This window comes from Aythya ferina (assembly GCF_964211825.1).
Source record: "Aythya ferina genome assembly, chromosome: 3".
Taxonomy (NCBI): domain Eukaryota; kingdom Metazoa; phylum Chordata; class Aves; order Anseriformes; family Anatidae; genus Aythya; species Aythya ferina.
Window position 1 is genome coordinate 88,372,451 of NC_140298.1, and position 27,001 is coordinate 88,399,451.

Consider the following 27,001-nt stretch of genomic DNA (forward strand, 5'->3'; position numbering starts at 1 on the left):
GTAAAAATTCCTGAGTAAAACCACAAGAAGAGTCTTCTGTCTCACCTCAGGTATCCCCTCTGAGATCCTTGGCAGTGAGTGTGGCTTAGCTAAGGCCCTAGTGAGCTGATCAGTCAGAAATGATGAAAAGCCAGTGGAACATGAAATCTAGCATGATTTTAAGTATTTTAAAACATAGTCTTACCTCCCAAATAAAGAGGCCATAGGTATAGGTGCTTCTCTCCATTACTTCTGCATTAAGCCAGTAACTTCTGAGGAGGTAGCCTCTATTCCTGCCACCGACAGAATGAAAATGAGGATGTTCTCTGAGGAAAAAAAGCTGAACCATTTCTTAAATAATTCAGTTTTAACATGTTTAAGAAGGAAAAAAATAAAACAAGGCCATTACCGTGGCAGATAGCCAGGTGGCTTCTGTGCTGCCACCAGGCTGCGTCTGGAATCTCCATGAGGTTGGAGCGAGGTCTTCTGGTGGAGAACGGACCTGAAATTTCATCTCCAAAGACACACGGCTTACATTTTCCTGGAGACAAACGTGGAGAAGTCTTGCAGGTAAGGATAATATTTCTGTAACAATTCACGTCTTCGGAGAAGTACACGGAAGCTGTGAGCTGCTCTGCGCAACTCTTCGGTGGAGGAGATAGTTCATTGTGTTTGAGCTGCTTTATCTCTGGTGAGCACGCAGGGAGATTAAACAGCTACTCTGGGGCCACCGCGTGCATCTGAGGCAGGGCCAAGATCAGGATATTGATTTCTGGCCTCCGCAGTCCCAGGCTCAGTTCACTACATTATGTTGTTTTTACCGATAACGTTTAGACAAATAGATCTTGACATACCAGAAGCATAGTAGCCTCTCAGTAAATTGAGCAGGGCTTTAGCTGTTCAATTCCTTTGATTTGTGTGTGCTTCATGCTTGTTCCCAGTAATCTCAGCAACTGTTGTATATTTACAGTGAAAGTCGCTTCTAGCCTGAAGCACACTAGACTTCTTTTCCTCGTAAAGCAGAAATCAGCCTAATCATGATGTATTTCCTTCTTGTCAGATCGAGATCTGCAAATATGTTACTTCAAAGAAAATTTGCTTCATTCCTCTTAAAAAATAAACATTGGTGGAGGTTCTCAGTCCTAACCAACTGAAGCTTGTCGCTCCTGCTGTTCCCTTGCTTGACGTGGAAGTCAGAAAAATGGGAAAAGTCCCACGGACCCAAGGTTCAAATACAAATCTCTTAATGAAATTACCAGATGTTATCTTCAGATGCTCAGTTTCTGATATCTGAAAGCTTAAAAAAAATGTAAGGATATATCTGAAAGCTAGAATAAATTCTGCAAAGGCAATAATTCAGGTATTTTTCTGTTACAGAACTGCTCTCCAAATACCTACAGTGGTGTGAGAACATTGCCAAAGCTACAAACCCAATAAACCTCACAAATACCTGAGCTTGGTTAGATGCAGACCAGAATCTTTGTTCTGTCCTCCTGAACTCCAGGTATCTCATTTGCAGCTAAAAAAGGCCCCCGCTTGCTCTTTTGGAGTGTACTTGAAGCTTGGCATCCCTACAAAAGCTGTACTGGTGTTTAAAACACGTCGAGTTATCTAACAGCATTCTCCACCCTTCTTTGTTACTTGATGCAGTAGCACGATGTCATTTGTCAGGGAGCCAAAACTGGAGACATGCTGAATATGTGAATACCAAGGAAGTGGTTTCCTTAGCAATAACAGGCATGTGAAAGTCAAAACTTCCTTTCCTCCTCATGTGACCTTTTTCAAAGCAATTCAGATAAGGGACAATAGAAGCGAATTCCAGGCACCCACAGTGTTCCTGCACTGCCAAGCAGCCGAGTTATCTTACCTTTTATTGAGGTAAAATTATGTTTTTGCATGAGCTGTTCTCCACTAGGCATTTTGTCTGTCCGTGTGTACTATGCAGGTTTTTTTTTCCTGAAATGAAAATTGTCTAAAGCCATAGAAACAAATATATAGAAAATTGCTCGGCAGTTTTCAGGCCAACGTGGACCGAAACGTTTGTTATGCATAAAATCCCAAATCCTTTCTGTTGAGAGGAAACGATGGCCTGAAAACTCTTACCGGTTGGTTTTAAGAGCTGGAACTCCCTGGATGTAGGACCAATCACTCGAGATACTTCACCCGTTTCCCGTATGGTGAAAAACGCCACTCCTTATGAAAATCTGAAGAAAGAAAGAGAGGGGGTTGATTTGTGAAGGCAGACAAAAGGGAGATGGCATTCACCTCGCCCATCCTGCACGCGAGCACGGTATCAGTCCCCTGTTGCTATTCTTACCCTGCCTGGCGCAGACGTTCCTCATCCCTAGGGACAGCAGCGATAGCCAGAAGCACCAACACAAAGCCCTCTGCCCAAAAAATCCCAAGTATTTTCTAAAAGCAGCTACTAAACTTAAGGCTGGCCTCTAGCGAGGCAGGGAACTATTAGCCCCATTTTTCTAGCTAAGGGACAAAGTCTTGAACTCTAGAAGGCCTGTTTTTATTTTTATTTTCGAAATGAGCTATAAAATGTGGATATCAGGGTTTGGAGCCATCCCGCCAGGCAGGAGAAGCAATCTGACGGGAGGCAGTTCAGCTGATGCGAATCTGGGGCAGGGATGTGGCACGGATTTGGAGCCTCAATGTTTGGAAGCAAACAGGCAAGCCATCTGCTCCCCCAGGGTCTGGCGCATCGGTGCTTTGTGCCAGCTCCACCAAGGCCCGGCTTATCGTCTAGCCAAGCGTTCGTGTCCAGCGGGGTGTGGAAGTCCCACACGGTCGCTGGGTGATACTCCTGTGGTTTCTGGTGGAGGGCTGTCGAGAGGACGTTTGGGGAAGGGTGCTGGTGCTCTGCCCTCAGGTGGGCGGGAGGCAGCAGGGGTGGCGTTCACGCTGACTTCTCATTACGCCCTCAAAGCTGAAAGGCAGGCATGACCAGAAACAAGGAGAGGGAAATAAAAACCAGACAAAACCGCGTGGAACAATTGCAGGGAGGCTTTCTGGGTTCTAGGTGTTCGCCCAGCACCGGGAACGGTGATCTGAAGGCCTGGGGCTGTGCTCCCCGTGTGGAGCAGCCATCAGGGCCTGCACCACACTGTGAGCCACACGATAGCCATCAGAGGTGGGCATCCTGTCAGCAGAAGGCTTAATGGGTGGCACAAAAGTGGAGGAGCAGCCCAGGAAAAGCCCTCCAGCAGAGGACAGGCAGCCAGGGGCTGCGCACAGGCCCCTCCGAGGGCAATGGCACCAGCACGAGGGGACAGGGCCGCTGGGGGCTTTATTTCTCTTCGTGTGTCATAAATACCATCAAAAAATGACTTGACAAGTGTTTAAGTGAAGATTATTTCTAAGTATGTGTTCCTCTGGGGGAAAAGCTGGCCAAATGTCTTCCAACCTGTCCTTCCATAGGACGGATAACATTCACAGGATATGCAAGCTCCTCCTGTGTAGTCCATTTTTTTTCCCCATCGTTCTTACATGTTTCAGTTTTACAATCATTCCCATGCATCAAAATAAACCAAGATGTAAAGAAAATATATCCAGTGTATTTTGAAAAATAACAAGCTGTGTCCTTTACAGGAAATTTGGGGTTGAGGCATCCTGTAAACATTTCTGTCATGTTCTTTTTTCTCACTGAACAGGGGCATATTTCAACCACCAGAGCACTTGCTGATACAATTTAATTAATAAATCAGATTTCAGATTCTGTGGCAGCAGAGTCATTTTGACAGGGCTGCCTTTCACCATGCTGTCCTGCTGCTGAAAGATCCGCCGGTGAATGCGACGTTTGTCCCAGGCACTGAGGAGAGCGCTGACCCGACACAGGCAGCACTGCCTGGCGCTCAGAGCCTGTCATCGTGAGTTGCTTCCACAGCCGCCCATTCACAACCCTGCTGAGTAAACACAGGTATTAAATTATTCGGTTGATGATAAAAAAAATAATAAATAAAAAAAAATCTGTGTACTATGAGGCTTTTAGGCTTCACTTTTTGATGAGTGCCTTTTGACAAAACTCTGGGACGTAGGAGATGAGCATGCAAGCTGTGGCAGCACTATGTGCCACAGAAATCACCCAGCTATTCCAACACCACTGTGCTTAGTGCACTTTTGAAACCTACTCTGAAGTGACTATGAACGTAATTATAATCAAGCAGATTGCTCTGGATCTGGACGAGCTGCTCCAGGTGAAACCCCAGCAAAAAGGACCCTCCAGTGGCCACGAAGGAGGATGGGATGCAGCGCCAAGGGTGGGAAGTGGAGATGCGGGTGGGATGTGGGGACAAGGGGCTGAGCAGAGGCACAGCACTGGTTGCACCCTTCCTCCCAGCACAGACACACAGCCTTGCCTCTGTGCATCTCAGGATCCTTTAGTGCCTGAGAGCCAGCAGATTCCTAGCAGGCTGGCTAAAGTAAAAAGCACCCAGGCAGGGAAGCAGCAGAGTGCTCCAGACCTTTTCTAATGATTAACCTGAAAACACGCAGTTGCCCATACAGCGTATTTTCTCTTGTGGACAGCTGAAGGACGCACAGAAATTCAGAATCTCTGCCACTGCTCCTACAGAGACCTGAAAAACTGGTTCGTTACCAGCTCTACAGGTGTAAGCTGGATATGGATCTCGTATCTTTGGTTCACTTGTTCTTGGTGTTCATCACTCTGCGAGGCAGTTTTGTTCCTGTTTCTAGTTCACTCTTCCTTTGCTTCGATCCATCCTGTGGGCAGTCTCTGGGAAGAACACCTGCCTCTCCTGGAACACAGTGGGGCCAGTCCTGGAGTGATAACCAAGCTTCCTAAACCCTATGCAGCTGCCACAACCTTTGAAACCCACGAAGCAGACCCCCTTTTGTGCTGGTCCACCTACGGAGAACAAGGTTTAGCTATAAGCAAACGCACTCTCCTTCAAGTAGCTGTGGTTTCTATAGGGAACCTACAGGTTTCAGCCCCTGTGCCAATATCATACAAATAACACAGTGATGATTTGGGGTTTTTCTCCCCCAGTTTTTAAAGAGAATGACTTGTAAAAGCTACACTGGAAGAAAGCCATAAAATCAAGTGCTCGCATGTTATGAAATGTAAGAATTACAGTTGTGGTCTCTAATTCAACTCTTTTTTTTGTCACCACATGATACAATCTTTAATTACATTCCACCAGCTAAACTGTAAGAAAAATGTTGCTGCCTACTTTTACTGGCAATGTACTGTAGAAAATAATATGCTAAACACGAATGACATGCTCAGCGATTTAATATTACGAAAGTAATAATGCAATAGATTATTGTGGTGTTACTTGTTCGCTCCTCGTGCTGCATTTACTGTAAAAATGTTTTAGTGAACAGCATGGAAAGTCTGAAGCTTGGAAACATCTTTTGGGAAAAGAAAAAAAAAAAAAGACATTTAGTCCTTGAAAAAACACTCAGGAAAGGGCAAAAGCTGTGGACTCATTACTTTGCTTTCTTGTCCCCAACATTCAGCTAGGGAGGGGAAGCTTTATGAAACTTGTTTGATAAATAAGTGTGAGCTGAGCAGCCTGCATTGCAAAACAGAGCTATCAGTTTGTGCTGTGTGATGTTCGATGACACCTCCCCAACATAGAGATGGCCCTGATCCTTAAGAGCTCATGCACAGCACATATGAGAAAATTACACAGGTGAGGAAAGTGCATGGCAAAGAAAGGGCAACTTCCCAGGCTGATCTTCCTGCACCCATTCCCAGGGCTGTCCCTGTACACAACCCGCGTCTCAGCTAGGCAAAATTAAACACGTTGATGACTGGCCAAAAAAAAAAGAGTATATCCCAGTTCCTTTCGATACCATATTTCATGTTCTCCCTTCTTTTGTTTCAGCACCTGCCTCTACTCCAAATTTCAATTATTTAGGAAATTATATTTTTACTAGTTTCTGATCTATTCCTGGTAAAAAGTGCAAAGAGCTATAGGCTTTCACTGTTCTCTTGCAATATTACACATGCAACTTTTTGCATTTAAATAAATATGTAAGATCTCATTGCAGGAGAATTTCTGTCTGTGTCTTCAGAGACATTTACTAGCAATATTTTTAGTTAAAATCTAATTTTTTTGCCTTTGTGTACTAGACTTTCTCGCTCTTTACTAACACTACATGGTATTAACTAAAATGTCCTGTTGCCTTTGGCATGGCAACTTAAGGGGGAGAGCCTCACCTGGCCTGCTGCTGGTCCTCTTAACCCCACGATAACGCTCTTGCATTAGTAGCACAAGGTCGCGATCTCCTCTGGCACGAGAGTGGCCAAGCCAAGCCCTTTGTTCTTTAAACAACGACCCAAAGTCATGTTGCCCTTATTGTTGGCCTTCAGAACTAAAGGTTTTCCTCATGCCTGGCTTCACTTTGACTTCATGGCTAAGGTTTCAGCTAACGATGCTATCAGACAATGGTGGAACACAGTTCAAAACAACTACTGGAAAAGTCTTTACCCTGCTCCAGAGGTGCCAGGTTAGGAGAAAAAAAAGAGCTTTAACACCTACTGTGAGGCAAACACAGCTACTGGAACTGCCAGACCTGTATCTGTGTATACATCTGCTCACTAAGTTTTTTGTTGTTTAAAATAGGAATTGCAAATGGTTTGATAACCTGGCCTGAAAACATACAGAGCTTCTGCATCTTTTGAGAACTGGTCACGATCTTTTATTTTTCGATTTTAGATTTATTTTTAGATTTTAGATTTATTTTTAGATTTTTTAACTGCAGCATTTCTCTGGAATTGAGAGCAGTCTCTTAGTCCATAGCACACCAGCTATCCCAGGACACATTTTTTTCTTGTTATTCTGGGTGAGCTCAGCTCCTATCAACATTCAGAGATGTAAGTCACCAAACCTTTATCCAGAGAGAGTGCTGAACATGTGCTGCAGTTCACCCTGTGGTCCCCAGTCATCCTAGTTAGGAGGCTCTCCGTCTGCTTTGCAAGCCTGGATCTGCTTCTTGGAGAAAAATAGAAGGAAAACAAATGAAAGAAAATGTGTGAAAGGATGTCTGAGAAAACTTAATCACCCTCTACATAAACACTAAAATTTAAGTTGAGGCGGAAGCAGAAAATTGCCATTTGAGAATTGAACTTTCATTTGGAGCAGAGTGGTGGGACGTCCCTGCTGATATATCCTATTGGCATACTTCCTATCGAGTCCTAGAAAAAGAACAATTGTTTTCATAATGTTCTGTCCTCAAATGGGAAAATGTAGTATTATCATCCTTCCTGGATGCACCAGAGCCTGGATCTCTCATTATGCAGAACAGAGAGAAGGGGAAGTGTGCGCAGGATAAAACAAGTGTCAGCAGCTAGACAGCTGATGGATGGTGGCTCCTGCTTATTTCAGTCCTAGCAGCCTCAATGTTCCTGTATTCTTTCCCTAATCCGTGTCCATTGCCCAGCTGTCCTCACCCCTCTGCAGTTTAGATCATTGACTTTTTGGGCTAGGAACAAGCTCTTGACAGCCTGGTATCTGACGGAACAGACCCACAACTCAAGCAGCAGGGGAGTCCACGGGAGCAGAAGTGAGCCCAATTTGTTATTTTTTTCCCCCCAAATGTCCACTAGTTGAAAACATCGATGTAAAATTGAGCAGACCTCAAGTTTGGTTCCACACGTGAAGATCTTCTGATCACTGCACTGCCCAAGCAAGCTAAACAGGGGGAGCAGGCACATGCCTCCACAGCCACTACGTCGTATCTAGCCAGTTTGTTAGGGAGCTTTGGCCTTTTTTGTTAGCATATACTTCTTTTACAATGTTGGATGGAGTTAAACCATGGTATTAATAATTACAGAGAGAGAAGAGACCACGGCATTAATAATTACAGAGAGAGAAGATATTATATACAGAGAGAGGGGATATTATGGGCATCCCCCGAGGCACTAACTAGAATCTTGTCAGATACATCAAGAGGAATGTTTTTATAGTTGAGACCTGAAGTTTAAAAATCACTTCTGAAGTGTAGTAGTATCTTCTAAGTTGTTTTAATTTTGCTTTGAACGCCAGAGAGATGAAAATGCAAGACAACAACCCTGTTACTCTGATTATTTCTTATCTGAAGGCTATACGAGGCATAGTATACTGCTCCCTGATGGTAACTCACGGTGAGCATGATAAAATTGTGGAACTGGACATTTGCTGCTGTTTACCAGCTCGGCCACTTGAAAAAGCTGCCTGTTGTGCTTTCAAAGACACACAGAACTGAGGACGATAGTGGAGGGCAAAGACCTAACCCCTCTCACCCAAATATTAGGTATTCATATTACATCTCCTGCAGATGAAAAGACGTTGTTTAAATGGAGAAGAAAATGAAATTTGGAAGAGTGTTGGTTTTATTTCTTTTTCTGAACTATTGTTTCCATCAGGAATGAAATGGCATAACTGCCCAGCCCTAGTCTGATGCACTGAGCAGGTTCATTGCGGATGTATCCAGCGGCCAACCCACGTCAGTTCCTCCCTAGACATCATCAGACTGAGAGACGGGAGCTGCACTGAAAGCTGGACTGGGCAGAAAATCATTTTGTGTCGCTGAAGTGTGCTGCTCGGAGGAGCATCTAGCTGTGTGACTCTTTCAGCACACACGTTCACTTCTGGGGTAGGAGCAGTGGTGTTACACCAGTTTCCCCCACAAGCTCGGGCTGTAGAGGCCATGCAGCTCAGCAGCAGAGCATCGGGCAGAGACGAGCAGTCACAGCTGCAAGGGAAGGGTGGAAAATGCTGAGGGAAACTTGAGGACACTTTCCGGTCAAAAACAGACTGGGAGAAAGCTGGGAATAAATATTGCAGCAGGTATAATCTTCTACAAGGAAGCAGAGCTCTGTCAGCGACATTCCCAACTCTACCCTTGGCTTTCTGATGGAAATAAGCCGTGAGGCCACATTTTGTGACTTTGGATCAAAAGGGGCAACATGATTATCAATGGTTTTACCCTTAATGTTGCAATGTGTTTGTCCTTCATTAAAAAATACAATAAATGCCTGTGCTGCTTCTTCTTCCCAGCCTCCCACACAGCAGCTATGCCGCAGATCAGCTGCCGTGCAGGGCAGGTAACTCTTACTTCCAAATGTCTAATTTAATCCTCTTCCCTTCTGTTCGGCTTCCTTTACAGTACAATAAACCCCCGACTTTATCCACCAGGCTGTGTGTATACATTAGGTCCACAACCTTGTTTGTATTTCTGGTGACCTCCAGGGAGAATATATCAACACTTCTTCATCTCACTTACAGTAACGAGAATGAGTAAAGCACGGTTGTTATGTCTTTGAGCAATGGATTGGATGAGGAAGTTATCTTGGTAATTAAAAAAAAAAAAAATACACCCCCTACCCCCGAGGACTCTGAATGGCTTCTCTATTAATCACTACAAGGACACCATTGACTACTGCATTTGTGAGAATCATGCCCGTAACAAAGTAGACACTTTTTTTTCCTCACTCAGAGGGCTTGTCCTTTGGCAGATTGTAATAGCTTTCCTTCAGAGAAATTGCAGCTATAAAATGTGACTGAAAACATGTAGTAAATATAACCCCACACAACTTAAATACCTAATTGAATCTCGTGTGTTTACTGAGATGTTTTAAGTGTACAACAGTAACGTTCGGCTCGTCCAAGGCCAGCGAGGTTGGGCTCACCTGGCCTTCTCATCGATCCAGCTGGGTGCTAAAGCCTGCGGAGAGCAGTGGTGCCCAGCCCTGCTCTGAGCCACAGCAACGGCGAGATGAAATGCTAACACAAACCTCCTCCCCAGCGCAAGCGGCTTACGAAATGTTGTTCTCATGTTTGAAGCAGTTTATGAGCAGGAACCCAGCCAAATACCACTGCTCAGTCAGCGGCAGCTCATAAAGCCGCCGCAAGTCACCTGTGTGTCTGTGGTGACCTGTGGACACCTTATTTTACCCTTGTATCGGGAAGCTGGGAAAGCCTATTGCAGGAGGGACAATGCATCTGAGCAGAACCAGCATTTTTGTTTTGCTGTGCTGCTGAGTTTCAGCTGAATCCTTGTGTAACTATCCCACGTATAAATGCTAGGTTTCACCCCGTCCAGTTTGAGCTGTGGGTTGTTGGGGTTAGGACCTAGGCGCTGTTCCTGGATTTGTGCCGAGCTATGGCAGAAACACAAGTCTTACAAACAGTAATAATGCTTGAACCTCTGTGCTGAAAGGCCTAGGCATCAGAAAGGTAGCAAGGCTGCTCAACAAGTCATCAATTTCTCAACTGAGAAACACAAATGTAGCAGTACCAACAACAAAATCTAAGCTAAGGCTGTGTTTTGAGCCACACAGGAGAGGATGCTTGACCCCATGTGTGCGTGCAATAATACTCGGCTCTTTGGTGAAAAGGGTGGGAAGGAAGGATCTCCATGCCCTGTATGGGAGGAAATCCAAGTTCAGCCAAATCTACGGTCATGAATTCTTATACTGATGACTCTCCCGTGGCCCCCAGATGTAGCATATAGCACGTTTGCTGGTGTTAGCTGCTGTTATTCTTACATTTATAGTACGAGACTCTTACTATGGCAATCTTCACCAGAGGGCAGGAGTCACATAAGATGTTCTTCAAAGGTGGGGGGAAGCCAGCACGGGCTGCCCACCAGTGCCTTCTCACAGCTGGTGGTCAAGCACAGCAGGAAGCAATTGCAGCCCAGCAGTCTGCCACTGCTAGTCAGTAAGGATTTAGAGCAAATTTATAAGGAAATCATAATTAAACAGGTGGAAGTAAGTGGAAAGTGCGATGAAATGCAACAAGAAACTGGCTGAAGGTCATTTCACAGAGGGAGTGTTCCCTCACTGCAGGAAGCTCCAGAAGATCAGGCATTTGACAGACCTAAAGCTGAACATTTTCATCCATGACCTTGGCGCTGGATGTCAGAGCATACTGGTGAAACTTCCCAGTGACACAGCTGGGAGGCATGGTCTGGAGAAGGGAGGATCAGGAGAGCCTGAAAAAAAAATGTCTGAACTTGAAGACTGGAGTAATTTGAAGAAAGTTTAAGCTACAAGCAACAAGGTTGTATGTTATGAGGTTAAAGGACAAATACATCCAGTGCTTGGGTGCTGAGTTATGACTTACTGGGCGGGAATAGTGGAGTTTATTTGTGGATTATCCCTATGATATGGTCATGGGAAAGGCAATGGGACTGCACGGTTGTGGCTTTCACAGGGTTGATTTCATCACTATTAGAGGGTGTCCCAAGGAGGGCTGTGGAGGTGCGGACGGGTCTGGAGACGGGACGGTGTGCGAGGGGAGGCTGAGGGGAGGCCTCATGGCGGCCTGCGGCTGCCTCACGAGGGGAGCGGAGGGGCAGGCGCTGAGCTCTGCTCTCTGGGGACAGCGACAGGACACGAGGGGACGGCATGGAGCTGGGACAGGGGCAGGGTGAGTGAATTTGGTGACTTTATTAGGAAGGAGGTAACAGTTTATTAGCAGCGGGGTGACGCCGGGGGCAGCGGCGTAACCCTCAGACCCGACACGGCCCTACCGGGCCGTGTCGGGTCTGAGGGCTCCGCCGCTGCCTCCCCCTCAGGCAGCCGCGGGCGGGGGGGAGGCGGGGCCGCCCCTCCCCATTGGCTGTCCCCGCGGGCCTCTCTCCTCTCCGCGCCGCCTCATTGGCCGGGGCCGCCCCTTTCCCCTGCGCTCATTGGCGGAGCGGCGCGGAATCCCCTCCGGCTGCAAGCTGAGGGGGGGGGGCGGTCACCTGCGGCCGGGGCGGGGGGGGGGAACAAAGAAGATGGCGGGGGGAGGGAGGGGCGGGGAGGGGGAGGAGCAGCGCGGCCCGGCCCGGCCCGGCCCGGCTCGGGGAGGGGGGGGGCGGACAAAGCCCGGCCCGGCTCCGCCTCCGCGGCCGGCAGCCGGCCCCCCGCGAGGCGGCGGGGAGCGCGGCTGCGCCGCAAGTTTTGCTCGGAGTGGGGAAAAGTTGGGCTCGGAGGCGGTAAGGGGCGGCGAGGGGCGCGCCGAGGGGCTGCAGGTGCGGGCGCGGCGGGGGGCGGCCGCCGGCGGGGCTGAGGGGAGCCGCGGGGCGGCTCGGCGGGGGTGCCGCTTCTCGCTTTTTTTTTTTCCCCCTTTTCTTTTCCCCTCTTTCATCCCCCCCGTTATTACCTCCCCCCCTTTTCAACCCCTTTTTTCCCCTTTTTCTTCTTTTCCCCCTTTTTCCCTTTTTTCTTTTTTTTTCCCCCTTTTTCTTTTTTTTTTCCTCCCATTTTTTCTCTTTATCTACCCCCTTTCCCCTTTTTTCTCTTCCCCTTTTTCCCTCCCCCTTTTCACCTTTTCTTTCCCCCTTTATCCCCTTTCCGCTTTTCTTTTTTCTCCCCATTTTTCCCCTCTTCTTTTTCCCCTCTTTCCCCCCCCTTTCCTTTTTTCCCTTTCCCCTCTTTTCCTTTTCCCTCTTCGCCCCTTTTTTTTTTCCTTTCCCCTTTTTCCCCTCCCTTCCCCCCTTTCCCCTTTTCTCCCCCCACTTTCTCCCCCTTCCCTCTTTTCCCCCTTTTTTCCCCTCTTTTCCTCTTCCCCCACTTTTTTTCCCTCCCCCTTCACCCCCCTATCCCTTTTTATCATTACCACTTCATTTTTGTCCCCAAAAAACCTTACATTTCCCCCCGAAGCCTCCCAGCAGCGGGCTGCCCCCCCCCTCCCCTCCCCTCCCCGTGCCGGGCTTCCCCTGCCCCGTGCGGCTGCGGAGCTGCCCCCGACCCCCCCCGCTGCCGGCCCGAGCCTCGCTGCGACCCCCCCGGCCGCGTTTTACATCCGGGCAGCTCCATCGCAGCTCCCAAAGCCTCTCCTGCTGCTCACACAGCGAGCTGGGAGCCCTGCAGCCTCCCCACGCTCCTCCTGGTGCTGCCCAGGGCAGAGGGGCGAGCAGCACCCCCGGCTAACGCAGCAGCTGAGAGGCAGCCCCAAATAACCCGAATAATAACCCCCATTTCCTCCAAAAAGCATTAATGAGTTGTCATCTCTCTGCCCCAGCCGCACACGGGTTTTGGCGGGCGCCCGGCCGTCGGCAGGATCTCTCTTTAAAACGTGTTGACATTTAATTGACCTTTGCGAGTTCGCCCTGTTAATCATCCCCAGAGCGCCCAGCGCTGGGGGTGACGGATCTGCCGCTCGGCCGTGCCCGGCATATAAATCCCGCGCCATAATTGCGATTTATTGAGCAAGAGTTCCTTTTCTTCTCCCGAAAATGAACAGCAACAACAACAACAAAAAAGTTTTCCTTCGCCTCTGGCTGGATGCTGCTCGCGGAGTTTTGAATCAAAATGCTTTCCTGTCAGTAGTTGTTGTGAAGGGTGGGGCCTGCAGTTAGACAAGAAATTCCATGACCGAAACGCTGTTTTTCTCCTTCCTGAGGCCTCAAATAGGGCAAGGTAACCTTGAAGGTTACTTCGGTGCCTACCGCGAGGCCAAACACAATGGCTCGCGCTTCTTTTCGCCGCCTGCCTCCGCTCAGCTCCAGCTACTTTGCTGTGGAGGCTGAAGTTTGAAAGGGTCGATTGCTGAGGGTAACAGCCCCCTGCCCAAAATTACACCCCCCAAAAAAGAAAACCAACACAAAAACAGGAAAGCCAACCAAAACCAGCAAAACCAAACCACCTTGCCTCTCAGAGTCAAAGGTAGTAAATGGGTTAACATGCGGAGCACCTGCTTTGTGCCTGACGTCCCTAACGTTGTTCTAACCGGGACTTGGACACACCAAAAACTGGAGCATGATGTGTGGGATCGACCCGAGTCAAGGTTAATTTTGTTGTGTGTGCTTTCTGAAGGGTGGATTCCTCACAGACCTTAATATCACCAGCGGTGTTTTTCATGTTTTGAGACCCCTTGTGCTGAATTTCTTGTTCTTCATAGAAAGTGAGGAAAAGACTAAAAAATAGTTAAATGTAACGCAGTTTCTACGGTTCCTTACAGGGCACTAGCTCTTTGCTGGTACGATTGAAAACAAATTGCTAGCTCTTGCTCTTCATTATTAACTTTACCATCAAATTTGGGGCCCAACAGCACTCCTCCTGTGGTTCCCAAAGCCATTTCACTGGTGGCTGGAGTCCTAATCTCAATCCCGATCCTAATCCCAGCCCTGGTGCTGGATGGATGTGGCGGGGAGCTGCCAGGCCCGGGAGCAGCAGGGGACCTGTTTCTTGCTGTCGAGTGCTGTTTACTGCAGGCCAATAGATGCAGGTGACACACGTGGTGAGTTTTGGTGAATCTGTGGAAAGCTGAGTGAAAATAAACAGCCCGGCTGACTGCATGGAGCTGACGGGAGAAGGCGGTGAAGGACCTGAGGTAGCTTCAGGCCTTGAGCACGCGAGTCCTTGGCAGATGGGACAGGGCATGGGGCTGCCATGACGATGTGTTTGGCTGGGGCACTGAAACACCAGGAGCTGGTTTGTGGCTGAAGGCAGCCCCTGGAGGGGGAGTCTCGCGCTGGTGCTCCTCGTCCTGGTGTTTGTGTCGTGCAGAAACCTTTCTGGTGCAGCCAGCCCGTTCCCAACCTCCTGGTTTTACTGCTGGGGTGAAGGCCAGAGCTGGGAGCCGCGCTTTGCAGCAGCACGTTTCTGCGTTTCGGCAGCTGAGGAGTGGCAGGAGATTTGGGCACGGGTTGGGCGTTTCTGGCAGATGTTGTGAGGGCTTCGGCGCTGCTGCATGCACCCGCTGGCAGCAGGCTGTGTGCTCCGAGGGCAGCGGGCACCTACAGGGTTACACGGCAGCCAAGCAGGCACGTTTGAAGCTTTGCTCCTATCTAAAACTCTATCAGGCACCTAAAACCCTTGAGGGTTAAGAGGGAGAGTCTCCTGGAGGTGAGGTTGATGTTCTTTTTATCTGCATTCCTAGATTACTCCGAGGAGGGTAACGTGAAGTCATTCACTGGAGATTATGGCATTGCACGAAAGGAATGTAACGGCGGGCCATAAATGAACAGCAACGGGAAGAGCTCCTGCTCGGCTCCTGCTCGTTCATCCAGCACCTCGCACGTGACCCCCCCGCGCCAAGGACTTGGAGTGCACGAATGTACCTTTGGTAACAGCAGCACCTGCCATGCCACGCACGTGGCGCGGAGATAATGGGCAAAGACGAGTTCCCCATCCTCTTGTTTTCAGGTGTGTAGAAAATAAGTTTTTACGCTTTTTTCTAATACTGTTTTTTGCCTCTAACACTTCATATCATGCAAAACAATTCCGTTGTGTGGCCTTGATCAGCCTTAGTCCAAGAGATGCCTTTCCCCTGTAGCATTTGAAATGTAAAAGAAGCACGAGTTCGAGTGCCAGTGTAGGCGGGTTTAGTTGCATTTTAACATACTTGCTGGTCAAGGTGAGCCCAAGCCATCCTAATGTGACATGCTTTGCATAATCCGGAGGGGATTAGTTATTAATACATTTGGAGGGAAAAAAAAAAAAGTCTGTTCTTGCCTCAGTGTTTTCCTTCAATGACACGCATGCGAAATTAAAGCTTTTGTGGAAAGTTGATTATAAACTTTCTCAGAGTCTAAGCGACAGACCTTTTCTTGGAGCTGCCAAGATCTCTTCTAATAGCTCTGATTTTTAGCTGACAACAAAGCTATATTTATTCACTGGGGATTTTCTGCGCTAACAAACATCAGAAAAGTTTCTGGTTAAGAAAGCTTTTTGTAGGTGTCCTCCTGACCGCTTTTCCGTGTCTATTTCTATGACTTGTAGGCAATTATTTCTGCTGATAAAAAAGCGAGACACAGCTTAACCGCTTGTTTGCATCTGTGGAAGGCTGTGTAGGGCTAACATTTGGAGTAGTAGTTTGTGATTTGGCCTGGAAGTTTTGGAGAGGGGCAGAGGGAAGGGTTCAAGCTCTCAGTGCCTCAAGCTGGTGGTGGTGTTTCTTCTCTGTGTGCCCTCTTCCTGCCCACCCCGTTCCTTCCAAGCTGGGGGTCACCTTGCTTTTTCCTTCCTTCCTAGTCTGCGTGGCAGTGCTGATTTTTGTGGGGTGTTTCCCTGAGCAGTTTGCTCCTTGCACAGGCCCTTAACTAGGATGTTTGTGCTGTAAACCCTGTCCACAGCCTTAAGTGGTCAGCCTAATGCCCTCTCGTCTCTTGGTGTGGCTGAATTGTTTGTCGTCTTAACTTGGTGGGCATTTTCTTCAACGTGCATGTTAGTCTGGTTTGTCTCCTGCTTCTGGAAAGCTGGGAAGAAAAGACTTCTCACACTGAGGAGAGCACAGGTTTGAGAGGAGTCTGGGAGTGTGACGGTAACAGAATTCCAGGTTTGTGACCCTGCCAGCGTGACGCCAGCTTATTGTCCAATAGGTTGGAGAATTTAATTACCAGCTGTGGGAACAAGTGTTTCACTGCCTTGAAGGTGATGCGCAGCCTCATTATGTTCCCTCGTGCTTGTACATACCCAGGGGAAGCTGTTGAAAACAAATGAAGTAGGTTTTGAGTAGGTTTGTTGCACCTGATCTGCAAAGGTTTAATGTCTTTGCTGCGCATAAACTCTAATTTTGTTCCTTAAATGTTATTTTTGTTTTACTTGCATGGTGCTATGAATAATCATTTTCTAAATTACTGTAGCACGTGGTGATGTTGACAAGGTTCCTTTCTGCATATTTTTAGTGTATGTGTTGCTTAATTTACTATCCAGAAGTTCTCTTGCATCTAGTACAGATTTTTGGTAATGTTCAGGTACCTTCAGGAGGAGGAGAGCAGTCGGAGCATTGCACAACTTCATAGGTTAAAAAAAAATGTGTAAGCTGAAGCCTTGCAGGCTCTTCTGCAGTGTGGGGCTTGTGCAGCTCACTATGTAGCACATGGAGTAAAAATAGCCTGGCGGGCAGAGGATGTATTCATTTTGATGTGCTGGAGATGAAGGGCAAACGTTATGATTGTGCTAATTATGCTGGGAGTCTTTATGTCCTGGCTGTGTGCGAGCTCTGTGCGAGAGCAGTAGCGAGGAGAGGAGAACAGAGGCCTTCCCTGCTCTTCTGTCCTGTTCATATTCGTTTTAAAAGTTTTGGGGGATGCTGGGGCAGAGTTTTGTGTCTGAAGGTTGTTCTGGTTGGCCCGAATGTATATTCACCCCAAAAGAGGGGTTCTCTGACGGGACCCCTTGCTCCTACGGGGTGTCCCCTGCCGGACTTGCTACCTCTGCAAGAGTTCCTTGCCTTCTGCAGGACCTCCCTTGCACAGCCATCTGGCCTTTCCTTTGAATAGGGACAGCGAGGCTGAACAAGCTGCGTTACAGCTGCCCTGTTAAATCTTGTGAAAGGCGCTTGCTAAACTTGGGAAACATTGCAGGCTGTTGGGTAGTGCTTCTCCCAAATGCTCACCTGAAGGAGTTACTGCCGCTGGGGGCTGTTTCCTTGTCTAGCGCATTCTCTTTATTCTCCTGGTGGCCCAGCACGCTGTTTTTTGTATATCTGCGTAGCATTCCTCTGAAATAGAAAACCACAAGCTTAGTGCTCCTCACTGAAACTGATACAGAGACACAGCCTTAGCATAGCTTCAGCTGGCCACCTACTCCGCCGTGGCCCTGTAACCTCGCTCTTCTCTGTCGGCACGTGGATTAATGCTCTGAGCAACCTGGGAGTTGTTCGCTTCTGCCCGGTGGGGTGAAGGGGAAGGTGAGCCTGTTCCACCTTCCCTGCTACCCGTTAGCACCTCGGTGCTTAAGGTCTGGGGGTGTCACAGAGATGCCCTGGTGACACTGAAGCGTAGATCTTGGAGCAACACATAAATGTTGCTGATATCCCCGCTTCATCTTCACTCCTTGCTGGAACCGGTTGATTGACAAAGCGGATTTATGAACGCTCATTTAATGTGGCCACCTACAAAACTGGTTCGAGTGCCTTCAAAAGGCCTAAGGGGCACAAATCGATAAATGCAGGATTTTGATGATACGCATTTCAGTTAACAAGCCCTACTTACTGCAGTTCTTTACGTTCGTTGTATGTTTGTAACTGAGATTTCAGAGCTGTCAGGTGTGTATCCTTTTCCTTCTACAGACTCATTTGTTTTAGTACCCCTTATTGTATTCTGTGCTCTTCTTTTCTGATTCTTTCTCTCTTTGTTATTCTCCTGATAATCTGGTTCTGTCTTGTGTACATCCATCTGTGTGCAAAGGGATTCTCTATGTCCCTTTTCCTCCAGAAATGACCAAGTGAATTAATTCTTTCCCCGTGTTAACAACTTAACTAGGAGGAGTCTGGGGATTTTGCTTCTCTGAAGTGATGCTCAGTCTCAGATTTATGGCGTGGTTGGTGTTGGCTATATTATCTGTGTATTTCTTGAAATAATAAATAGAGAAGTTATTATGCCTCTCCCTGGTGAGAAATTTAACTTCTTCTGTATAGTTCCCGAATCCTTACGCTACCTAGGCAGTTAACCTTTATCTCTTCTAATTGACAGACAGCTGCACTCAAGAGTAATGCGTCACTTTAAACACAATCTAGGTTTTAAATGACTACACCTGAAAAGGACATGGTTTTAATAATGGTTGTTAAAAGCTATCTGACTTCTTGCAGACAGTCTCAATAATGAGAACTCTGTGATCTGAACTACTGAACTGGCGGAATTACAATAACTTCTCTTAATGTGCGTGATGCAGATTCCTGGAAATTTGAGGAGCAGCCTTCAGCAGCCGAAGAATGTGGTTCTCCCCAGATCTGTGGGTATCAGGGGAACAGAAGCAGGATCAGTTGGAGTCCAAGAAGTAAGTTCTTGTTCCTTCTCCTGACATACTTCTACCAAGGTGCGCGTTTTTCCGAGATGTGTAATGCCCAGTCGTGTTCATGCACCTAGATGAGCTGAAAATGAGGAGACGCTGAGGAAGTGCATCTGTGGAGATGCACTATGTTTGTTCATACGTCTACCAAACTCCAGTTTTGACATCTCTTTTCCAAACGTTTGGATGTTCTGTGTCTCATTTGGGGCATAATTTCGACTGCTTGTCTGCAACTGCTGCTGCCTCATTGCTGAGTGCAGGGGGAGCCTGCTTCTTTTGGCATTTCACAGGGAGCTCAAATGCAGTTGGAAGGAGTAGATTCATCAGCAACAGTTGGAGATACTCATGCTGTATCATAACAGCTGTGAACTTGAGTTCATATAAGTAATATGTGCTTAATCTTCCTGTGCTGTCAGCGACAGGAAGAGGAGAATGATTTTTTTTTTTTTCCCCCATATTTAATGATGATCTTAACTGAGGGTTTTGACAGGCAAATTTGAAAGTGTATGTTACAAAACAAGTTAAGAAAACAATTGTTTGTAAATCAAGATTTTTCACGCTTTACGCAGCTTTCAATTTGCATTTTTGCCTGTTGGGATTTCAGCGTTATTCAGATATGATTAAAAACTAATTTACCCATCTGAGTTTGAAAATCACTTCATCTGTGTGGAAGGTGATAGAAAATAAAGGCGCTGGTTTTGAATTCTGACAGTGCTTGGAAAGTCTTGTTTTGCTTGGCACTTTTTTCTGTTGTGTTTTTTTTTTTTTTTTTTTTTCTTTTTTCTGTCTCTTTCACCATTAATTCGTTTCACCTTGCTTGGTTGGATATTTCATGAGAGTTAAGAGAAAAACAGGTGGATTTCTTTTTTTTTTTTAATTCTTAAACTCCACCAGTTTGCACCTTTCTTCTTCTATGAATTGAAGTGTAAATTCATGAAGACATTGATAAATGTGCCAGCCTATTGGAAAGTTGCTTTCTGTTATTTAACTTGTATTTGTTGAAAACTTGATCAGGATTAGTATATATCAAAGCCTGTTAATTGATATTTGAGTGTTGGACACTTCTGCAAGAATACGTGTGTGTTCTTACCATGCAAGAAAGGTATAAATTAAAAAATGCTGTTCTAAAGATAGCGGATGGCATTCTCTTGCCTAATGGTCCATACTGTGTGATAAAATGCCTCAGTTTTAGAGTGACCTTGCCTTAGAGTGACCTTGCCTTGGCTTTCATACCGATATAGGCTGTTTGATGTCTTTTAAAAGCCAGGAGGAAGCCATACATGGAGTGGCATTGCACATTGTTGCTGACATCGTGTCCTTCATCTAATTAACTCAAAGTAGTAGGATTTTGTAGTCTCTCTACTCCCCTCTCTCCCCCACCCACTTTTAAGTTGTAGATATTAGGCCAATCTCTACAATTAGGCTGATCTCCGTTTTGTGACCAGCTGTAATTAAGCTCAAATCTTCCCATTCTGCGATCGGTGACTTGCACCCAGGGACTTTTTTTTGGTTTGTTTTTACAACCCGTGTAGATTGTCTCGCAGGGTGATTTCATATTTTTCTCAACCGACTTGTGATGACTTGATGCAACTTGCCGGGAGAGGAACTCTTTTGTCTCTTAATTTTTCCCCCCGCCTTTTCAGAAGTATCATTCCAGGAAGCGCGCTTCCTTCCCCCCATGCCCTTTGGTAGACCTCCCAGCGGGCTGGAAGGCCCTCCTCATTTTGGCAGCCCCGTGAAGCCGGGCACCTCGCTGAGAGTTTCATAGCTTTCCGTGGTGGCTCTGCAAAGTAGAGGGAGAGTCGATCTCGTGGCTCTGGCGTGGTATATGGATGCCAAGTGCTAGGAATTCCTGGAATGTAGAGTTGTGCAGCACTGATAAAGTTTGCTTTGTTTCCTTAGTGACTTGACCCATTGAGAAAACGTGGTTCCCTAGGAAGCTTTAATAGCTCAAAGTTTGGTCCTGAATAAAGGGGAAGGCCCCGACGTAATGCGGCTTGTTTTCACCTGCTGCCTACAAGATTAATTTTCTTAACCTTAGCACAAAAAAAATACAACCCTGAGTTTTGAGAGTGATTTATAGAGATCCTTCACACTTATCACTCTGCGTAAATACGCCACAGGCTTCTGCGTGGCAAACAACTGCGGTCTGTTCATAACCTGCTTGGTTTACGGAGCAGTAATTTCATTGGGGGGCGAGAAAGTTTCAAGGCAAAACACCTCCTAATTAGAGCGATATCATCGCTCCGCTTGCACGCTGCGGTTTCGTATGACTTCAGAAAAATAGTTGGGTGATTAATCTTTAATTTTATCCATCATTAACTTAATAAGGAAACTGGAGACAGAACGAAAAACAAACAGCAGAGCTGTACAACCGGGGCATGGCTGTGCCAAACCCTTTCGGCTTTCATTCGGGAAGCGATGCCGGTCGGGGAGCACGTGAGGTGTGGCAGCGCCTGCTTACCTCAGATAGTTTGTAGCATTTCTCCAACATGTTTGAACTTTATTGGAGCCCTTGCAGGGCTTGCTGCACGACTTCCTCCCTCTTCCCCACAATCCCCTCTGGGTTGTTTTGTGTTTTTTTTTAATTTTCTTTTTCCACGATTTTATGTGGAAGCAAGTGCTGCATAAATTCACTTCTAATACCACACAATTCCCTCGCATCCACTTCGCTGCGGGGCAGAAAGCCATCCCAAGCGGTGCGGTGAAATATTCTCGGGATGAGTTTGGGGCTATTTTGGTGTCGGCCGGTCCCTTCAGTCCTTTAGCTGGTAAGTTAGCTTGCTCGGCTGCGTGGTGATGCTGCTTCTGTAACAAGCGTGACAGGACTGCTCTCGTGCCGTGGAGAACAAAACAAACACAACAATGGAAGCAAGTTGCTTTTTTGTCATCTGCCCTTATTGCAATCCTTCCCAGATGTAAAATAGGCAGCGTAATGCTCTGAATGTTGCACTCGAACAGTAAATATGCCTTGAAAGCGTTTCTCTGGAAGTCGGCCTTGTCTTTGTTTTGTTAGTAAATACTTAGGAAAACAGCCCTGTGCGCGTCTGCGGGTAGCAACACAGCCACAGAAGTCGTAGCAGTCTTAACTAACCTGCTCGGAGGCCTCTGCATGTTCATAATATAAAGTAAACAGCTGAGGAATGTGTATTGCTGTTGACAGTGAGCGACTGTAAACATCCTCGACTGGAAGCTGTGAAGCAGCAGATGGGGCTTTCAGTCGGATGTTTGCAGCTGCCAACTGCCACAGACGTCAAGAAATGTTTGACACCTAAAGCATAGTTGTCTGTTTAAAACTTCTATTCTATTTGGTTTATCACAGACATATGAATTTAGGCCAAACTTTTCTGTGTATGGCTTAATCTTTCTGCTGGTGTCTCTGAATCTCTAGAAGCCATCCCGTTTCTCATAGGAGCTGTGAGAAGCTAGGAACTGAATAGAAAGTAAAACGGGGATAACTCAGGCTGTATTTTTACCGACAAGCTGAGTTGTAAGTTTTCGGAAGCGAGTTGCCATGCGGCTTGCTTGGCTGTACGTGTTGCTTGGCTCGTTTTCTAGGCTCCGCTGGAGCTCCGAGGTTACCGGATCAGTGCGTGCAAGCAGCATCCCCCTAATAGTTCACTTAGCATTTGAAATCCTAAGCCCTGTAGGAAGCAATCACTTACAGGGCTTTTGGAAACTAGAAATAAGGCCAATTATAGCAACCATGGAAAAAATGATAAAAAATGTTTTTTTTTTTTTTTTTTTTTTTTCCTGGAAGAGCCCAACCCTGCGAAGCGAGGGGGAGGTCAGGGAGGTTTTGTTTGATCGGGCTCTTGTCTGGCATGTGCTGCAGCGTCTCGGTTGTCTGCAGTCCCAGCAGTTCTCCCCCTTCTCCCTTTTCCGCTCATTCTCCTCGCCTCTCCCCTCTCACAAAAGAGGAGGAAGCGCCGAAGGCTGGTTCATACATTTCTAGGAGTCAGTCGAGACGATCTGAAGACTCTGCTCCTGCCAATTAGTTTCACGTCTGGGTGGAGCCCAGAACTTTAAACGTGACCCCGGGACTTTAGCTGGAGAGGAGAGTTTGTGGGGCTGGGAAGGTGCTAGGCCACCTCCGGCCTAACAGCGACCGCCGCCGTACCACAAAAAGAGCAGCGAGGTTGTAGCACGTAACTGATGCAGGCTGATACCGAAAGCTCTTGTGTATTCGCTCCTGAGAGAAGATAGGCATCTGGCTGGTATGTATGTTAAATACCTACACCTTTGGTAAAGAGAGTTTTGCTGCTAACTTGTTTTTTCTTGTCCTCAGCATCCTTCTTTTTCAAATACGTGTGCCTGTGCATACAAAAATACAAGGGGGCATTAACACGTCCCTTGAATTTCACAAGATACAGATAACCGAAGACTCTGAAGTTTCTGATTTTTATTTTTTTTAAAGGAGCTCTTGTCCTCTCCGGACTCCCATAAAACACTTTGACGTGTCTGCCTAAAGCTCTGTCTGTCTGCAAGGTCGAGAACATTCTGTGTTTGAGGGAACTTCATTCATCCGTGCTTTGCAAGCTGCTTTTTGCCATGGATTTGGGTTACATTGCACTTCAGCAGTGCTTGATGGCTCCTGCTAGGGATAGCAGTGGACATAATCTTGCACGCTTTGCCATCCGTGGTAATGTTGAAACTCTCCTGACAAGGGATTACAATCTAAAGGCCAGTTACCAAAGTGGAAACCAGATAACGTGGGCAGGGGACAAATGGGAAGAGTGGAAACCCAGGGAAGGACTTAAGGCCTGATCATAGGGAATAGCTGTCTGTGGCCAGGTGGCTCTGAGTTGTTAGCTCCATGAAAATGGAGGAAGACAGAGGAGATGTTGTCTTAGCTAGTTCTTTTTCTAGCTACATGTATAAATATCCTGAAAGAACACAGTTTGGTAGGATGGTACATGAAAGTGAAGTTAGGACAGACACATGAAGTTTTTTCCCTTTAAGTACAGCAGAGGGAACAGGTTACACAGGCAGAGGTTTCCAGAAACCTTTTCATAAAAATCTAAGAAACCCTGAAAGACCTGTAGCGAGAGGAAGAGTCCATATCAACACAACATTTGGCTTATAAATATTCCTATCTTAGTAACACACTGAGATCAGGGGCCAAGGCAGGTGTCAAAAATGGGGATTACATTTGTTGTAGTAGTAGCGAAAACCTTCTGTGAGTATTGGCACAAAAGTGACGGGGTACTTGACTGAGGAGGAAATGGGACCCAAGGGTAGACTTACAAAGGTTTCAATGAAATTTAAGTGTCAATGACAAGGGAGAAATGGGAATCACTGAGAACAGTCAGGTTATATTTGTGAGTGATAGGAATGGGTGTTTCTGTTGACGAAACAGGACAGCAGATGAGGTATAGTCCGACAAATACCAAGTTTTTAGGTGTGTCCTTTTGCAACCTTTCCTAGCCCTAAAAGTAGCTTTTTTTGACAACCTGTAGAATTTCCTAAGTGACCTTGTAATGAAACTCACGGCAGTTGGATGCACTTGCGAAACACTATCTAGGCAGAGGATTCTTAACATAGTCCCTTCAGCTGGAAAGCTTCCCTATATATTTGGAGAAGAGGATTGAGCAAGAGGAGAGAACTTGCATAGGCAGAGTATTTAATATCAAAAGCATTAAGTACCTCCTGTGAAGATTTGCATATTGATAATATTTGTGCTTTGGCAGGAAATTCCTTCAATACCCATTCTATTACCCTGCTTCCTGAATTACGTGCTGTCTCAAAGTTCAGCGCGTTTCCTCTTTGGAAACCTAACAGTATGTTGGGACCGATTCCTTCAGCCTCTCATCTCGCTGCCTGCACGTGAGGAGTTTTCTTCCAGAAAAACAGCTTCAGACAAGTAGCCCGCTCCTCTGCCAGCCGCTTCTTAAAGCCTGCTAGGATTCAACTCGAGAAAAACGCTGGCGTGGTGGTCGGTCCTTAATTTTCTGTCTGCAGAGGAGGCAGTTTTGTGTTACCCTCAGTGCTGTTCATGATGTCGCACCCTGCGCTGGTTGAGGTCACTATTTATTCACTTGGAAGCCAGGCACTTGCTTTCAGGCCCTGCCTTCCAGATCTGGGTAGGTGCAGTCAAGCCCTCTCCACCCCATTATTCAATTAGTGGATTTATTCTTAAAAAAGCCATTTCCTTACCCAAACCTGTGTAAAAACCAAGAGCGGCTCTTGCCTGAATGCTTCTGGTTTTGACTCTTCAGAAGTCCTGTCTGCCGGTGAGGAAGGAGGGAGAGTGGGAAAGCTGAAAAATGCTCCTTACCCATACATACTGTTTATGGAAATCATCTTGAAAATGACAGGGCAGCTGTTGGAAAAGGCACAATCCATCTGCCTACATATGCACTTGTTATGAAGGGAATACAGTTGCTGATGTGAATGGAAGGCTTTCAGGGCTGAGCTGCTGTTCCTACTCAAGCCACATTTGAAACCTTAAATTGTTCAGATATGCGCCTGGACTCTTTGCCTGAAAAATGACAGTGTTTAATAGCCCCACTTCTTAGGGAGTTTTCTTCATTACTGATATGTGAAATAGGCATTATACGTTTGTTCTCAACGTGCTTTTTTTTTTGTTTAAAAATCCCATGAGACAAGATGAACAAATCATGTCGCTCTGCAAGAAATCTGCATTGGAAGGGAGGAGCTTCTTCAGATGAATAGGGCATATAACTTTTTTTTCCCCTTAAACAGTAATTTACAGACCAAGATGCATGAGATCATTCCTTTTTTTTTTTTTTTTTTGTACTGATATGCAATAACAGAATGGTCTGCATAAAGTTTTTTTTTGTTTTGTTTTTTTTTTCCCCAAAAACCTTCAAGCAGTTATTATGAAACAAATAAATGAACAAAGGATATGAGCAGGAGGCCACGTGCCGCGCGGTGGCGTAGCATTTTTCCAGATGATGGCTCGAGGCATCCTTTTAGCTGTGGATGTAAATGTACCTTATTTTATTTCACAATACTTCTCTTGATTTAATATGGAGAACCAGATTTTTGCTCCATTTCAACCTTCCTGTCCCTGGCACTTGTTTTTTCTTGTGAGTAGACTGGAGACGTTTTCAGTAACTTTGTCTTGTGTTACTCCTGAAGATTTTCATATCTGCACACACCCTCCCCACTCCCCCCCAGCTTTGTGTGCCCTTTGATTTAATACATGCCTCCTCTGATAATGCAGAGCAAAGCAAATGAGCTCCAGAGCTTCTGCCTAGCAAGGCAAGAGTATTGAAGGGAAGAAGTCTTGAAGTGCTCAGAGCTTTTTGCCATCTCTTCTGGGCATCCAGGTATACTTCACTCAATAGCTGGTCTGTCAGTGCCTGCCTGTGCTCTTCATTGTTCTCCTGGTTTTATTCTTGCCTTCTATAAGGGCTTGCTCTCAGATCTTTTCTTACTTTGCTTTGACCACTTCACTCATCTCTTTGCCTTCCTTAGTGGATTCACCTTTATTCATTAAATACAACTTAAGCTGCTTTTTTTTTTTTGTCTTCAAGGCTGTCACAGCCTATGTATTTATTAACTCCCACATACAATTGTCCTGTAATGCTGTTCTCCATTATTGGCTTGAAAATTTTCTACCCATTTTCAAACTTTTCTGCTCAATTTCACAATAAAAGGTTAATCAGTCAACACCTTTCTAACTACTTTTTTTTTTTTTTTTTTTTTTTTTTTTTTGTAGTAAAAGCCTTGGGAATAGTTTGTGCGCTCATCTATAAGCTACAGGCTTAGATATCTTCTTACAGGATTTTTTATATTACTGTTTTTTCTTGCCCTCGTCACTCTCAAAGTACACAGAAGGTAGGATTAGTGTTTTCATATTGCATCGTTGATTTTGCTGAGTTGATCACTGTGTTTCTGACGTGTGCTGCCATTTCTGAGGAAGCTGCCTGCTTTATCCTGTGCAGGATGATGAATACACTTCTTTACCCTCAATAAATGTTTTTGCCATTCAGTAGAGGAATGTGCTTATCATTTATGTTCCTTTATGTATTTTTATACATACATATATATGATCAAAACTAATTTGTATTAAGGAATTCTGAAATACAAGGCTGGTATACTCTGACTTCTTTTATTTATGTCCATGTGTGCAGGCATGCACACACCAGCAACTCCAGAGATAACATGATATGACTTGAGAAAGAGGGGAAGATGGAGGCAAAGGGGGCTGTGCAGACAGCTCGGTTCTCTTTCCATCAGTTGCTTAGATGGAAAGCAGAGCTCTGTGCTAAGCAGAGTAATCAGCCCTGTGTTCTAGAGTTTCTTAATGCAATTAGTTCCAAGCACTCTAGCTGTTCTTCTGCATGACGTTATCCCTTGGAATATACG

General features: G+C 46.2%; 3 long non-coding RNA genes across 9 annotated transcripts in view; 2 read left to right on the forward strand and 1 right to left on the reverse strand.

Moving 5' to 3' along the window:
- The window catches only part of LOC311434221, a 6,471-nt gene extending 4,324 nt beyond the window's left edge, over positions 1-2,147 (reverse strand). The window contains exons 1-3 of the long non-coding RNA XR_014691323.1: positions 1,430-2,147; positions 389-1,276; positions 185-272 (exon numbers count right to left, since the gene is read on the reverse strand). This is a non-coding gene — a long non-coding RNA (uncharacterized lncRNA). The remainder of the gene's footprint in view (positions 1-184; positions 273-388; positions 1,277-1,429) is intronic.
- LOC311434222 lies at positions 436-9,456 on the forward strand. Its single transcript, XR_014691324.1, has 3 exons — positions 436-549; positions 3,693-3,904; positions 4,513-9,456. It is a non-coding gene; the product is annotated as an uncharacterized lncRNA (long non-coding RNA).
- A 2,358-nt stretch (positions 9,457-11,814) lies between these two features.
- LOC311434224 overlaps positions 11,815-27,001 on the forward strand; it is a 65,122-nt gene continuing 49,935 nt past the window's right edge. For all 7 annotated transcript variants that reach the window (XR_014691325.1, XR_014691326.1, XR_014691327.1 and 4 more), the window contains exons 1-3: positions 11,815-11,922; positions 14,811-15,076; positions 18,548-18,652. This is a non-coding gene — a long non-coding RNA (uncharacterized lncRNA). The remainder of the gene's footprint in view (positions 11,923-14,810; positions 15,077-18,547; positions 18,653-27,001) is intronic.